The sequence below is a fragment of the Schistosoma haematobium genome, chromosome ZW (genome assembly GCF_000699445.3).
Source record: "Schistosoma haematobium chromosome ZW, whole genome shotgun sequence".
NCBI lineage: Eukaryota > Metazoa > Platyhelminthes > Trematoda > Strigeidida > Schistosomatidae > Schistosoma > Schistosoma haematobium.
The window spans coordinates 48,101,995-48,119,679 of NC_067195.1; the positions used below are offsets into that span (position 1 = coordinate 48,101,995).

General features: G+C 28.8%; 1 protein-coding gene across 1 annotated transcript in view; it reads right to left on the reverse strand.

The window, feature by feature from the left end:
* The window catches only part of ROR2 (Tyrosine-protein kinase transmembrane receptor ror2), a 103,278-nt gene extending 88,606 nt beyond the window's left edge, over positions 1 to 14,672 (reverse strand). The window contains exon 1 of the mRNA XM_012940732.2: positions 14,293 to 14,672. The gene's annotated coding sequence lies outside the window, so the exon portion shown is untranslated. The remainder of the gene's footprint in view (positions 1 to 14,292) is intronic.
* Between the last annotated feature and the right edge of the window lie 3,013 nt (positions 14,673 to 17,685).

The following is a 17,685-nucleotide window of genomic DNA, read 5'->3' on the forward strand; positions in this document are numbered from 1 at the left end:
AAAATTTTAAAAAAATTTATATTTTCAAAAAGAAATAAGTGTAAACTCATAAAACTGTATGCAATGAAAAGTCGTTTATGTTTCGTTTCTTCATTCTCTTCTGTTTTTGGTAAAAAGAAAACTATACTTCACTGAAATGGATGACACATAGTTCCGTTTATTTCTTTCTTTACTATCATGTTAGTTATACTCTTACCATCTTTATCCGTTTGTGTGTAATTTTTTTTGCTTTACAATCTTGTTATCATCATTAAAAGTATTACAATAAAGTATTGTACATTCGAAAAACTAGTGAAATTGTTTTCATTACTGGATTAATTACTGATAGATAAAAGGAATTGTACATTTAGTGAAATACTTACAATTGAATGAACCACCAAAAAAATGAGAGAAAAGAAAACAAATTGTAATTTTATCGAAAACAAAGTGAGATTATGACTCATACACCGTACAATTATGCACATATACATATATGTATATATATATGATGATTTATGTTTATAAAAGTAGCCAAGTAAACAAATTATGTGATTAGAAAAATTAAAAAATAACCTTTTAAACATAGTAGAAAACAAAAGGGTAGATTTATGTGTTCACTGTTAATGTTTCTTTCTTCGTTTTTTTTAAATTTTTTAAAAATCATTTTGTTAATAATTCAGTTTAAACTATGAAATTTAATCTCTCTTGAGAATATTCTAAGTTATGTTGCTTAGGTATAATAAATGAAAACTTTCTTCTCAAATTTAAGTTAACTTATAAAGTTTACATGATTCTAGTCATCATATAAATCAATCGGTAATATAATCTAATCAAATCATTGTAATTAAACATAAATCAACATTGTGAATGTCATTCAAATGATAAAATTTGAACATTGTATCATGTTTCAACTTGTTTGCATAAAGAAAAATAGTGTTAAAGAAATCGGTACCAGACGCCAAAATGTCGTTTGACTAAATTATTTCATTTACACAAGTGTAATATACAAATATAAAAAAAAGATTGACATGAAAGAACTGATAACATTAAAGACACGATTTTAGACAGTTAATTAAAGTATCTTATTTGGGAGAAAAGTATTATAGTGTCTACTTAAAGTCTGCTTTAATATAACGTCATAAATAATTCAAACAAAAGAAGTTAATATACTAATAAGTCTCCTCACGTATTTTATATTTATTGGCCACCATTGATGCTATGACTCAGTCCGAATGATTGATTATCTAAGATAGACAGATTATAGCTATTAAAGATATGCTTATAGATAAATATTGAAAAATTATACATCACTGTCAAACAAAATACAATCAAATAAATGAAATTAAACATCATCTGAAAAATTTTTTTAGTTTTAGAAATTAAAATTTTATTTTCTCTGCTCAACCAACGTTAATTGAATGACATTATATCAAAACAATCCCACTGTGTATCGTTGTCAGAACAGATAAAATTGACAACCTTGATGATAATGATGATTACAACGATAATGAATATTTTGACCAAATGTCTTATTCATTCTAATTTGAATAATCACATCAACCATAACAAAGTTTAACTAATCTACTGTTTATATATAATTGTACTTTCGAAAAGATACAACGAAACATCTAAAATAGCAAGAGCTTGAGAAGTATGTATTTACATAAATAATCACTGAATAATTGGAAGACAATAATTGTTTTATTTATTTTTTTATTCCTACCTTTCATATACATTCATGGAAATTGAAAAAAAGGAAAAAAAAATGATTGTACAATATTATAACACCCTAAATCAAATCCTCCCCTCCCTTCATTTTAATAAATTTGTTGTCTTATCCCAATCGGAAAACCTTGAACACTTGAGATAAATTTTCAAGTGTTTAATTTCATGGGTTTCAATTTTTTTTTCTACGAGGGAGTAGAAGTGAATCAAAGAGAAGAGAAAGAAAAAAAAGGACGAGAAATCTAATTTTTAAAAAATCTATTTTTAAATATTAGATTAAAATCGACTTTCTTATCAGTCTGATTTTTAAATTATTATTATTACCGCGTTGTCTAGCGGTTAGGATTCTTGGCTTTTGCCCAGGCGGCCAGGGTTTGACTCCCGGCGCGGGAGAGTTTTGCCCCCAAATGTCTTGGTATGGCCGAGAGTGAGGGAGTCCGCTCTCCCTCTCGAAATGCTCTCACATGGCCACGCGTATATAGCCTCTTCCAGGGAAGTCCTACTCACTGCCTTCTCGTGGCAGGGGTGTTGTTTACGAAAATGAGAGGACGAAAAGCGAATGTCCGGGGCTTTAACTGGATCCCAAACCAATGGCGCACGTGGGCCCCAGTATCCTGCAGGAACAAATGGCGTATGAAACAATTTTTGGTCACCGGCTACCATGGGACTGCATCTCCTTACGATGCTCCACTGCCTTGTGGGTTAGACCTTTAGGTCAAATGCTCGGGGAGTGGCCCCCTAAGATAACCACCTGGTTCGGTTTGGGCACCCGGGCAGTATCACAGCCCTCACACATATCGAATGAGATTTGTGTGGCACATATGTATTTGGTGCTTCCTTGTAACAATATCTATGTGCTAAAACAAATAAATAAAATTCTTCATGTTTCAGTTTCATGGTTTAAACATCATACACAGTTACGTAACAATTTAATTTTGTACATTCATAGAAATTACCATAGATTTAGAAATATTGTACTATACTTGTTGGTAAATTTTTTTCAAATGTTAGCAACCATTTTAACCTAAGTACTTTAAAAATAAACTGTAAGACACTTTAATTATTGTTATATTCTAAATAGGATTATTTTAAAATGAAAATGTTTGACAAAATGTAATTTAGCTTTTAGATAATACTAGTTAGGATATTCATCCTTAAGAATCTTCATAAAGGAACGAACCAACTATGTGATTTCTCAATATTTTTAATAGTCGCTTAAATTAGGTCGATCTATACTGAATATCAGTGGGAAATATTATCTTGTTAAATAAGTCCTCTAGGTAATCACCCACAGGTATTTAAGCGGCAACTTGTTTCGACACAACATACCAATGCTTATTATGATGAAGAAGCTTATAATCAATACTACATAGAGAAAACGTATTAATATGTCAAAAATATATCAATAAATGAAGGATATTTGGATTCACTAAGTGATACACTAGGATTACTTTTCACAAACCGTTATGAAGACATTCAGTATATATTTTCTTTGATACAGTGGTTAATAGAACCCAGAATCTTGCTTAAATGATATTTTCTACTTACTGAAAATGTGTAAGTTCAAATGAACTGAATAGAAAACAGATGATGGTAAACGAAGTTCTTACAATCCACCTATCTAAATAATAAACGTTATTACACTATCTTCAAAATTAGGAAATGGATAAACAACATTCTAATGAGATGTTTTACCCAGTGTAGTTGAAATATACCATGAATTATAGAGGTATCATATCAGGTAATCATGACACTTTAACAAAAAAAAAGACTAAGATCGGAAACAACTTCACTTTAATCTTAATTTATCGATACAAACATCTCATGTTCTCAGTGCAATCAAACATTCATGGTTTTAAATCCTAAGTGTAATCGATGGTGTAAACATTTAAAGAATCCTGAACTAGGATAAAACTGCTAATATTAGATTTTCTAGTTTTCAGTGAATTATCTCATTCCATAGATGAATAATAGTTTGAAATGTGCATTATATCTACTTGTTATCATGAAAATGTAAACAAAATTTAGACGAAAATGTAAGAATCTAAACAACTGTAGAAAAAAACATTCATTCATACAATTGATATCTAGTTCATTGTAAACAAAGCGCAATCATTTTAAATGAATTAACTCTAGCAATACAGTCGAATAAATGAATATCTATATATTGATATCTGATGTCTATAAATACAAAGATTTTATCTACCATAGGTCTTGTTCCAATTTTCAAAATCTTTCTGTAAATTATTTTTTTACTACTGAATTGTAATCTATACTACTAAAACTTATCTAGTTACCAAGCAATTTATTAAAAAAAATAATTGTCTTTCTCATACTTCCGAAATATAAACTATGTTACATAAATCTTTAAAGCATAATGTGTTCTTAAGTATCTTGATATGAACATACATATGTATGTATGTATGTATGTATGTATTTGTGTGAGGGGACAGTCAGATTTTTATTGTACTAAACATAATTTTATGTAGACTTAATAAAATATGGTGATTATAAATAAGAGACAAAGAGAAACGTTTTTTTTAAAAAATAAACATGGTTCACCTACAAAAATAGTTTAATTGTATCATTTGAGTTTTATTTATTTTATGTTTTATTTTTAGTTCTATCTTTGTATATGTAAATAACATGTTGTTGGTTATAACTTATTATTTGTTATTCCTTTTTCTATTACGTTTGCCCAAAAAAAATTGTTATGAAATTTATTTCCTTGAAAAAGCTTGGACTAGATTGCCAGGTGAAACGTTGAATTTACTTCAAATTCTTTCGCCAAGATTTTACAAATACATTCTTCCTCTTTAATTACATTTATTGTTCATAATAATAATATTATATTATTATTATTTTATTATTGTATATGAAAGGAAAATGGATAGAATTTCGTATATTCACTAGAAATATCTTCTCAACATAAAGTAAACATGTAATTTATGATAGTATCACAAACGAATTGTCAATTAGTTAAATAATTGTAGAGAATCAGGAATCATTGGAAATCAGTTTCTTTGTAGTATTAAACTCTTTAGTATTGTACATTTATGATCTCGATGATGATCAGAGATATTACAGTGAACAGAACACGGGTGAGGACAATCGAATGTATTCAACACAAAATTATAGTACTTGTTAATAAAATCTAATAATCATAAAGTAAATGCCTAATTTGCAAAATGTTCACCAATTGTCTCAAAATGACTCGGACTTCATTGTTCTTGCATTTTCATACAAATTGCATTCTGTTCCCATTCTTTACTGTTTGATCCTCTTGTCTCTCTGCTGCCAGACCTTCTGTTCACAACTAACATCATATACTACTTATGTCAATATAAGTAGCACGCACCACAATATGACTTTAAAGTTTTACAAAAAAAGCACTTAATATTTTGGTTTTTGAGGTACTACAAAAAAGTTTACATGGTGACCTTCAATCAATCATTTTTATTGACTATATGACAAAGATCAAATCATGGTGCTTTCTATAAAATTTCACAGTCTATACAATTCACATATGTGTAGTTTAATATTTCTATCACTTTTAGTTGTATACGAATTTGTTTATTTCATGTAAGCGAATACTGTTTCTTTAAAATGTAGTAGCAAACGAATCAGATCTCAACCGATTACAAATGTATAAAGTAGTCATTCAGTTAGATCACATTGACTTATAGCTTAATAATGATTTTGTACAGCGGTCTTAAGTTCTAAATTTCTTTTGACATATCTATATCAAAGCCATTTAGATGGATATTTTTCAGGAAATATTTTGGAAAATAATATATTCTGCTAAAAGCCATACATTGAATTTAACAAATCACAATATTTCGATAGGAGACATTGTTTCATGGATCACTGACTTCATGAAATTTACATACAAATATGTAATTATATTTTATTCTATCTTTATTTCTAGGCTTCCGTCATTTTGTTCATCAACACTGACGAAACAGTCTTTAAAACAGATATTTTTTTAAAGATAAAAATTGTTTCTATTCAGAAAAGAAGAGTGGGATATATGAATCGTACAGTATTTCGTATATGGTAAGTTACATGTCTATATATATATATTGTAAACAGTAGTGATAAGTGTCAATAATTTGGCGTCTTATCGTGCAAGTTAAACATGTCTAGTTATGATTTCCATTAAATATGAAGTGCAGGCCAAATATTACTTGCCTCTATGTCTGTTAATTAAAGAGACACTCAGTGACAATTTAACCCTCTTCCCTGCATCATCCATATAATTATTCACCATGCTTAGAACCGTTTGCACTAACGCGTAATAGCATCAAAATGAATGATGAATTTGGATGTTTGTGTGTTTATTTGTGTATTCGTAAGCTCCTATGAACTTTTGTATTGATGTGTCTGTTGTCACACTGCTTGAATACTAATTAACTAATTAACTTATTATTAAAATCACAGTTGTGTGTCACATACTCATACAACTCGTAAGTGTAACTAGTTGTGAGAAAGCTTGGACAAATCTTTATTATTTGTGCATCATAGTTATTAGTTGGATGATTTATTAAACTAATAATGTTAGTTACTCAGCTTATAGTTTAAGTAGCGTTGCAGTCAATTTTGTTTTATAAATTAATAAGTTTGAAAACTTAGATTATCTATAATGGTCTGGTCTAGTTTGAATCAGGTTTGTTAACTAAACCTGAACAGTTGTGTTATTTATCGAAACAGTTTGGGATTCTGTTCAGTGATTGAATCTCAGGTGGGTCTTTTTCCATCCTATTAGTTTATATATGATAATTCATCTCACTGTAACTTTACTATAGCTTTCATCTGTTTAAAAAACATTGTTATAACTTGTACAGGCGACTGAAAGCATTCACCTCATTTAAAAAACAGTTGATATGTTAACCCGTTTATTCAAATGATTCAATAAAATGTTGGGCTGTTTGGATTTTCGGCTTCATCAGACCTAATATCCAACATTGAAAAGTGTAAATAATAATACTGATTTGTTTTTGTAAACATTGCTTACCAAATATAAATAAATAGAATATCTGGATAATAAATTCATGCATCAGTTCTGTAGTTCAAGAGCCATGAACAAGCATATTGATCCGTTTTCGAAATAATGAAAAAGAATGTAGTGTTATTATTTCTCACTACTGAATGGAAATCAATGACTATAGTTTATCTGTACTATACATTTGTACTATACATTATTACTTAAATGTAAACTACGTTGTCCTAACAAACAATAATCTGAATTTGTCGTGAATATTAACAAAATATAAATCCATTTTTGTAAAAGTTGATAATCACCATTAGTCCTTAGTTTGGTTTATGGATTAATAGTTGAATAGTTGAATAAAATCTACTGTAAGATTTTATCTTAAAATATCATACATTTATGATTTTATAATTTTTCATTTAGTAAATATAGTTGTTTTATATGATATCACTAAAAATTCAGCTATATATTGTACTTCATTGTATTCATATATAAACGAATGTTTGTTTACAGTATGTCACGCAAATGTTATACCAGTAAGAATTTTATAAAGAGAAGTATAAATAGAAGGAAAGGGAATAGGAAATAAAAATTCAATACAAAAAGAATATGAATAATAAAATTAACCAATAATTGAAAATGAAGACATTTTAGAAAATGTCGACATTTATGTAAAGCCAATACAATATGGAACAGTAAGTACAACAGTCAAAAAGCGACCAAATTAAGTAGAACAGTTAAACAAAGAAAAGAATTTATTAGTTAAGTAGAATGACATAGATGAAGGTGAAGTAAAAAGTAATGGAGAAGAAAGGTGAAATAGAAGGAAAAGAAAGAAGGAATAATGGCAAAGGTGAGAAAGGAAAACATAGTGAATGACGGAAAATAAACTAATTCATGTAACATTTTAATTCGAAATTACCAGTTGACATTTTCAGCAATTTTTGGCATAATGAGTTAGACGGCAAAATGAATAAAAGTGATCACTTTGATTTAACATATGAACGTTCATCTTATGAACATTACAAACGATCACTTTTATACATTTTGTTTATATATTAAACCCATTGTTCATAAAAAAAATAGATTTTTTGTTGTAATCTTTAATAGGAGATATGAAATTTTAAACCAAGTAGTACAATATAATCTCTGATAATGTTAAAATGAAAACCAACTGTAGATCAAATAACACTTAGATTACCCAAGTTGAGAATAAGAGGATTTTGTTGCATGTGTGCACCGATGAACAGAAGAGGGCGAGTAGCGTGAACTATGGAGCATTTCATTTTAAGATCAGTGAGAATGAAAGAAAGTATTATCTACATAGTTACTGTTTTGAATTCTTCTTTGTCTCTTTCAATGTACAACAATATAATGTAATTAATCTTTATATAACAGGCGAGATTCGGGCTTGTAACAAGGAGTAAGCGTGATTATAGACTTTTGCATTCCTAAAAATCCTTAACAAGTGCGTCACCATACTCAAAGGTTGAATGTCGGTAATCAATAGATTCATATAAATTTAAAATTAGTTAGTGATTGATAGTTAAGATCAAACAAATAGCAGGATAATCTATGAGAGAGAAAACTAAACCTCAATTTTACAGAGGAATGGAATAGTAGAATGAAGCATATGTCCAGTGCTTCCTAGATTTATCAATTTAGGAAGATTAGCACCAAAATAATTTATTCCATATATGCACATAACAAAATTTGAATGAATAGTTTGAAAGAGATCGTACTTCAAAATGTAAAGAAGGCATTTTATGTGGAGATCATATCACAGAGTAAACTTTGATTAGTCCCAACATTTTATCCATAAAGCTTATCCAAGGTTCTACAATAATAAATTCTGCGTAGAAAAAAATACACCGAAATCGCAATACGTTTTTAATTACCAAACTACAGTTGGCATCTGAATTGATTCTTGTTAGCCTTGTGAAATTCACATAGGAAATTACGCGTAAATTTCAAGACTGATTTACAGCACTTTACTGAAACAATAAACTGAATAGCTTACAAAGTTAAAATCAATATTTTTGATGATTGCTTTGAGGTATTTTTTATATATGTTAAGATTTTTCAGTTCGTCTAGTATTAATTTTTAGAAATAGAACATTTTGTTTTTGGTGGAGTTTTGTTCTCTGAGCTGGACCATCATCCACCTGAGCTACAAATCTTCTCCACCATCTCAAAATCATATGAGCGTAATACGCTTCTCGTTGTTCGAAAATGGGAGAGTTTCGCCAAAAGGCAGGCTTCCACTCGAGAACAACTATATTTTCTCCATGAGTGTCTTCGCCAGCATGTTCTACCAACAAGTGTAATATATAGACCTCCAATCAACTGCCCCTTAGGATGGAAAATAGCTGAGCAAAGTGGAAGAAAAATGGTATATCTAACGATAACGGATGCACACTACAGGGTCCGCAAATACCAACACGTCATAGAGGACCAAAAGATGAAGCTATAAAAGACACTCACGTTAGAACATTTGGAAATCTTGACAACAGACATCGAGATATCATGCAAACGACACAGAGAACAAAGAAGAAACACCTTAAAGAAAAAACCAATCAAGATCTCAACACGACCAAACCATTCAGCTCAGAGAATGGATATCTAATTTCATTTCAGCGCAAGATGAAATTACCGTGATGCGAAACAAAAGAATTCAAATTGTCTTCAGTCTTTAACGTGATGAATGTAACTCAAGAAGAAAAGGTGAGGTCGAGATATAAAATTTGACTCTGGATTAAAAAGCCTCACTATAAATGAGCCAAATCCCAAATCAGAGATTAAGGATAATACACGGGACGTAATAAGGAAGTCCACTACCAAAATAACACTCAATAGCTTCAGAAAGTGATATCTTCTAACTTTCTCCTAATCCATTCTTCATTTCGCCCAAACATACATAACAAGTGGGAGGTGGCTAGAAATGTGTAAAACAGTCAACAGTGCACAATTATTAAATTATTTAATAATGAACACGCAATTTTTATTCAACTGCATAGTAATATTCTTGATGAAAACGGGCATAAATTTTAAATAAACCAGAACATTTCCTTAATATCATATTTTTTTCTTGTCATATAAACATGGGATTGTTCACCTGAACAACTTCTAAACCTAATCGATTGAATAAGCAAAACCACCTGTCAAATTGTCTTGTCTATTTGTATAACGTATTAAAATACCAGTGTTTATTACTTTAAAAAACAACAAAAAGGACATGATATTTCCCTTAAAATGTCTGGACCTTAGATATGATAGAAGTAATGGAAACGTAAATCCCTCTATTTTTTTTAAGGCGATATCGATTCAACTGACAGAAGTATGTAAACAGTTTAACAGTGTTTTTCTTACACAACTTTTCACTTTTTCAAAAGTAATAAATAACATTCCAATCTAAGATTTAGCTATCATGATTTTTACTTGGGTTGAATTGATATTTACAAGAAAAGCAGAATACTATTCTTCTTATAACAGATATGTAAGAAGTCATTTCTTTTATATCTATTTCAATATTATTGAAGTGGTGATAGTTTGTCCTGCATAAACTCAATAGGCTTGTTGAAAGCTTCAAGCCATGCAAAGTAGTCAGCGTTTGAAACTACTCTATCACCTGTTATTAGATTAAGTGCAGGTATTTCAAATGCATTTGTGTGCAGTGAGTTAAAATTAACTTTCGATGCGTTAAAGTGAATAGATTCAAAACAGTTGTCCGAAGTTAGCGCCAAAATGTATATCCATTGAATCTCATACGTCAAGACTATAAGTTATTGAATAACCAATCAGATCTAAGATTGCAACTCTTTGGTTTAGGCACGGAATTTATTGACCCAAATTACTAAATTATATTTTGACTTCTCAGCTAATGTCAATTCGTGATAAAACCCTAATGCTAATTCCTAACCGTGACTTATAACTATAAATAACAGATTCAGTTCTTCACACTGATTCAGAACCCTCTTTTGACTGTAGTAATTAGTTGAAGTTTTTAAAGGACACTTTAGTATCGCTCGAAAAACGTCTCGCCTTACTGTTTCGCCTTCATTCGATAGAGATATTAATAGCAGTGAATTCAACTATATTACACTTACTAAAACATTGAGCAAAGTTGAAAATGTCCAACAGATAAACTATATTGATTTACTGAAGTGCTAGAGTTTGTCTTAGTACTGATTAATATTATGGGAACCTTAACAAATGAATTATATTGTTCAATATTTAACTGACTAGATCATTAACATGAACAATTTCTCTATATATTGATGTTTTAACTTTATCATTAATGGTTTGGAGGTTTAGTTTTTGCTAAAGAAATATTTTTAAACTAAACTAAGCTTTATCTGTTTTAATAATAACTTCTCAATAATCTTAGAGCGATTTGATATTGGAATGTCTTTATCAAACAACTTGTAATAATTATGATTACTTCTACAATCTAAAAGTAGTAATTAACATTACTTCTCAATTAACTTGTTCGAAAAATTATGCCGAATTGAACATATTAGTATTTTGTTATTATAAAAACACTCACATCTATACAATTTCATTAGTATATTGCTCAATTTGGTATAGAGTATTAACAAGAATAAATAAAACAGTTTCAATTAATGACTCAACTATCCCATTTTAGATTATCTCATTGTTCGAAATGTTATATCCATGCATACTATTAAAATGTGTTAGTACCTAGATGTTTTTTTTTTCTTAAAGTGAATAAATACATTAAAAATAATTCAGTTAAATGACTCTTATCTTAGTAAAAGATATTAGTAAAAAGCACGATATTCCATTCGATAAGTAGAAGAAATTACTTAGTTAAACATTAATTATCATCTATATGAATTACTTGAAAACATATAAAATTAATAAATGAATTAAATCACGTGATCTGATATACAAAAGTAACTTTGTTCAGGTAAACCTTGTATCTAAGGTCAGAAAGTTAATGAAGTTATAAAGATGACTAGAAACAAAATAAGTAAATATTCACATGAAACTCTAGAGAATAATTGGACATATATGTGCACGACACTATCTCTTATTAGATGTCTCATAAAATGTTACTAAGAATAAGTCTTGACAACTAAATAAACCTTTTTACTAATGTAATTCTTATCAGATGATGTTTAAAAGGCTTTAACTGACGAACTAACTATCAAGATTTTTCAACTGAAAATTTTATTTATTATATCATTGAATTTTTATACTTAGTAACCAGATTCTTATTTTTAATAATAATAATAGACAATGAGGAAACCAGAGAAATATCGATAACATACTTAGTGTATCCTAGTTATCCAGGATAAATAAATCAATGGACTTTAAGAAAAACGTGATTTCTTAAAGATAATGGATGAATTCATACAGCCATATTGAAATTATTCATGTTTAATGGTACGACATTGTTGCCGAACGTTAATCTGTTGATTTATTATTGTACATCTAATAAAAATAATCTTTATAGAGTCGGTTCAAATATTGGACAAATAATAAAAAATGGATCACGAAACAAAATCACCGTTTTCTATACATCAACCTTGACTATAAAGCGTTTTATTATTATTTTTTCATTACATTTGTCTATTGAAATTGAATTCACCGACTTTTCTTTTTAAATGTCTACCTACTTATGTAAACCAATACTTTTTATTAGTCTTCAAGTATATGAACAAAGATAACACACTGAAGCTGATATCATGCAAGAACAATTTAACTTTTTCTCCTTATTCTTAAATAAAATTAAAAAATCTTGATTATAATTTTTAAATAGATAGATGTTTAGCAACAAAAAAACGGTTAATAAACGGCAAACAAATAGGTAAAATGGTCATAAACAATTACTATTTTCGCATTTCTGTAACAGTAAAACATTTATTCTCGAAAATTCATCCTTATCAGTTTCCAGATTTCTCTACTTAAAAGGAATGTCATATACAAGTTAAAACTATGGTAGACTAGAAAACTAAACTGTACGAAGTTAAAATATTTAGATGTAAAAAAAATAACAAACAATCGCCTAATAAGTGGATAGAAAAGTCAGTATATAGTGAATGTGCAGGCTTTCCTAATGTTTTGACTGTAAAAAAGGAAGTTAATCAATATTGAAACTATGAAGGTAACTTAAAGTGGATATTTTTGTCTATCTAAGCTAATTCAACATTATTTTCTTTGTCTAACATATAATAAGAGAGTATAAGTAAAGTAATGATATTATGATGTAAATCGAAACAATGGTGAATGACAATATGTTCAATAAACGATTAGAAAGTTAGATATATATGTTCACAGTCTAAGGAAATATTCCGTAATGTTTTTAGTTAACATTGAAGTTAACTTTTCCATTGTTATTTAAGACATACTCATGACAAACTACATTTCTTTAAGCTATGAAAGTTTACTCCCACAGTTTATTTCGTCATCAGTAGTTACTTGTGTAGCATGTCGTAAAATTATCTCATTAATCTTCCTTAAACATTAGGAAGTAAGCAAATTTTAAAAAATCAGTTAACTAAGTATCATCCAGTTTGTGTAGGATGTAAACAGTGATTCTGACAAAAAATGGCTACTTTCGAGTTATTGATTATTTTTTGACCAATAACTAAGGTAAAAGTTCTGTAATATCGTTCTACCTGTGTAATTTTATTTATAATACCGTTATCAAACACTAAACAAGAAACATATTCAAAGTAGTTAGAAAAACGATTAAAGAAAACCAGTCCATACTAACATATCGGTATATAAAGTGGTCAAACGTTTTCAAATTACCGATGAAATGATCTTGTCAGCTGTATAAGAATATAAATAAAATAATTCATAAATTATAGATGAGGGTAGTAAATCATCGCTATGTTGTTGTCTAGAGAATGGGATTGGATAAACAGAACGCAATATAAGTTTGTTTCAACCGTGAACAATGCATTTTTAATCTATTTTCGTTGATATTAGTGTGTTATCAAACTGATTTTTCATAAAAAATATTTTCGAAATATTCACAGCCGAAAAAATGATCCATACTTTTAGATTCTTTGGTCATATCTGGTTAGTGTAATGTGGTATGTTCATCCAAAACCACATAACACAAAATCAACGGTAGATATCCTTCATGCGTTTTATTGGCTTTTTTAACAGAAATTCATTTCTCACTGCTTCCTCACAAAATTAATCAGTTTCTTAAGATTACAATATTAATTGTTAAAATATATTTTAAATCCTAATGGAGTACTACATAAATTTCAACGTCAATAATAATATCCTTGAAATTAAATAACCTTGAACCACAACAAAACCGCTAGTGTAAAATAAACCCATTGATATCACAGATTGTATCATATATATTGAAGTTGTGTAACACCATAGTATGATCTTTATTCAGAACTGTAGTAATGGTCATCATCTAAGACTTATATTACTGATTTATAATCTTAAGAAACTGTAAAATTCCCTGTAAAAAATTTCATTCCGTACTCATTAGTTTTACAATTACACATTTACAAATTAAAACCTGATCAAAATTCAATGATTAATCATATGTCATTACAAAAATATCTTAATATGACTAAAAATATGTAGATTAACAAACTTACCACTAATTGGCACTATAAATATTGAATAAGTAATATATATTTGTTCATATAACTGTTATAAATTAATAAACATTTAAATGTTCATCTAACATTACATAGATTTCTGAAGATAATACATTATTCAATAGAATATATATTGTCCAGATAGATTTCAAATGTATTTAATTATTAAGATATAAATGTTATACTTTCTTCAAATTAGATTTTGAAAAATAATTATGTAATCAGTTTAGTTATTTTCCGTTTTCTCTTTTTTTCGTTTGTTTTTAACTATTTACGTTTGAATTGAAACTAATCGTTTAGTCTCCCGTTTTGATGTACATTTCTCAAATTTATAGTATCTAAGTAAAATTAACTTTTATAAATGAAAATTATTTATCATTTTTTTAAACGACCAATTCTACAATATGGTACGTTGTTTTATTCTTGTTAGAAAAAAATACAATAATACTCATTTCTGATTGGTTACTTTCAAAGTCAATTAATAATTGGTTGTAAAGCACATGATGAAAAGTAAATAAAATAAATTATGTTATGAATGTGTTTCTGTGACCCGTTTGCTTGACAAAGACAAAAAAAATAAGAGAGAGAGAGACAGGATTAGTATTCAGTAGTTCAAAATAGTAAATGTTTTCGTTTTCTGCATAAGAGAATACGAAAACGGTATGCTGTTCACAAGTTTGGTTATCAGTAAATGTAACAGTATTGATCTCATAATTGGGTCATTTTTTTCATATATGTAATATATACGGAAAATAAAAAAGGATTGACTATTGAAATTATTTTACGCTACGTTTCAACTTGTTTTTAAAAATAATCATGTCTACGATAATCACTTGAATGTTTTGTGGGGCCCTTTATTTTGTCGTCATTTTGATCGGATGATGTTTGTTGACGGGCTCTCCACTTTAGTGGCCAGAGAACTGACTCCAAGTAAACCGTGTGAATGTTTTTTATCACCTAACCTCTTATATAATCATCGACTTAAATCGCGTTAGTCAATAACGGAATTAAATAAGTCAAATAACGAGAATGGACTTTTGAATACATACATTTTGTATATGAAGCGAATGCAATAGAGAGAAGCGAGACAACGCTCAATGGAGATGGCGGGTAAGCCAACTCCCTTTAAACAAGCGTTAATCAACAATTATAGTTACACAAAAATAAGTCACAGACATGTGATGAGAAGAAGTGTGCACACACCTACGCGCTCATATAAAAACAGTCAAGTTTGGTAAGCGAATAATTAACAAGGTCAGAATGTGACTCGAGTAGAATAAACAAATTGGTCTGTCCGAAAGCTATAGCAATGTATATGGGCTCAACATAATAACCGACACTACAAGTGATTGTAAACTTCTATAAACATTTGATGGTTTAAGTCGGCATTCGAAGCGTAGAAGCTGTAGTTTTAACAAATATAATGCAACTGTAAGTTGTTAGGCCATATTAAAACAAAAACTGAACAAACAAAGAATTGAGAATCTAAGAATAGCCTGAGGCAAAATCTCTTTGATTCACTTTCAGTTTAGTAAACTAAATGATAAATGAAATATGTGACTATGTTTACATTTAATGAAAGCAAATAGGACCAAATATTTTGTACTGTGATAAAATCATGAGAAATTTTATTTTAATAAATTTTGTCAGAATGATTTTTGTTAACTTGTAAATAAAATCTTACCGGCAATAACACTTGCATATTATGATGTAACTACATCAAAGTCTAGAAGGGAAAATATTTTTTTTCTTTTATTTCGTCGCTAATTTTTTTTATTTTAATCAATATTTGCCTGGAAATTTATCACATTTGGCTATGAGTGGAATGTTTTATTTTTTTCTAGTATTAGAATGTTCCGTCAAGTAATCCAAGGTCATTTTTTTAGTCTGTATAGTTATAAATACATGTATTAATTAATAGATATCCTGGCAAACTGTATTCGTCAGATATACAATATAGAGAAATATCAGGAAATTGATAACATAGTTGATAATAAATAATTATTAAAGGAGGAATATATAAAACAACATGGATATATAGCTAGAAGCAGTGATCGATCGTTTCGTTCTAGTATAGGACTCCTTAGCAGTGCGAATCCAAGAGTGAACATTAACTCTAAGATGCAGGTGCACCCAGCTGACGAGTGCTGTATAGAACGAAACACGAGTCCTGGATTCCACTGCTAGCCATCAAAATCTCCACTAACAACTAGGATAAACGGAACGAGTTATAAAATTGACGAATTTATAAGTTAGAAGAATACATGTTCAATATTAGTGATGAATATAAATTTTATTTGGGAACAACTTATAAAATAATAGTAAAATAAAAAAGAACATTTTAATCATGATATAACCGTAATTATGTAATAGGTTGAATGTCTTGAATCTACTACATAATACAATAAATAGTGTAATCGATCTTTTGTATTACAATGTATATCATGACTTAAACTTGAAGGTGTCCAGAACTTTATTCAATTGAACCGTTAACCGAATACTATGAAAATTTAGTGAAGTTTGATTTAAGAATTCACTCTATCTGGAGAACTAATAATAATCAGGAAACACTGAATAAGTGTTTTTTGATAGTTCTTTATATTGATAAGGAACAAGTTTATCAGTGTGGAGTAATTTTCAATTGTTATCTCTCTTTACATAGTCTTGACAAAATTAAATCATTTTTTAAAGAGTTTAGCAAATGCTTGAATATCATATTAAATCAATTCACTTCCTTACAAACTTTATCTAGAACATTTCATAACAAATGGATAGGTAAATGTAATTAGATCTATGTTAGCGAGATAAACCAATTGGCTTATTTCATCTATCCAAATTGTTAGTAAATTATAGATTGTGCCAACTTAAAGTTTAATTTACAACAAAACTCGGAATTTAAAATAAGTATACTACATAAAAGAAGTAAATAATTGTTAGAATGTACATGGCATAAGAAGCTGTATTTTCGAGATCGTATCAATAAATCGACTTGCATGTAAATTGTAAATAAAATTCGGAGAGACCATAATTTATGGACGAGCCAATCAGGTATAAGATAACAGGTCTCGGATTTTGGCACGAAATTCATACATTCATTGGGCTAAATAGAGTTTTGACATTATAGCTGATATCGATTCGTGATGAAAACTCTAAATCTAATTCCTAATCTTAACCATCAACTGTAAATCATAATTCTAATTCCTCACGCTGGTTTATAACCATCATTTGGTCCTAGTTATTAGGTGAACACTCTCCAGGTCACTTTAGCATCGCTCAAATGACGTCCATAAATTATAATCTCACCTAAAATTCTTCTCCGTCTTATGAACATTCCCTGTTTAAGTATACAGAAATGAATAAAAATGATAAAACAACAGTATTATAGATAAA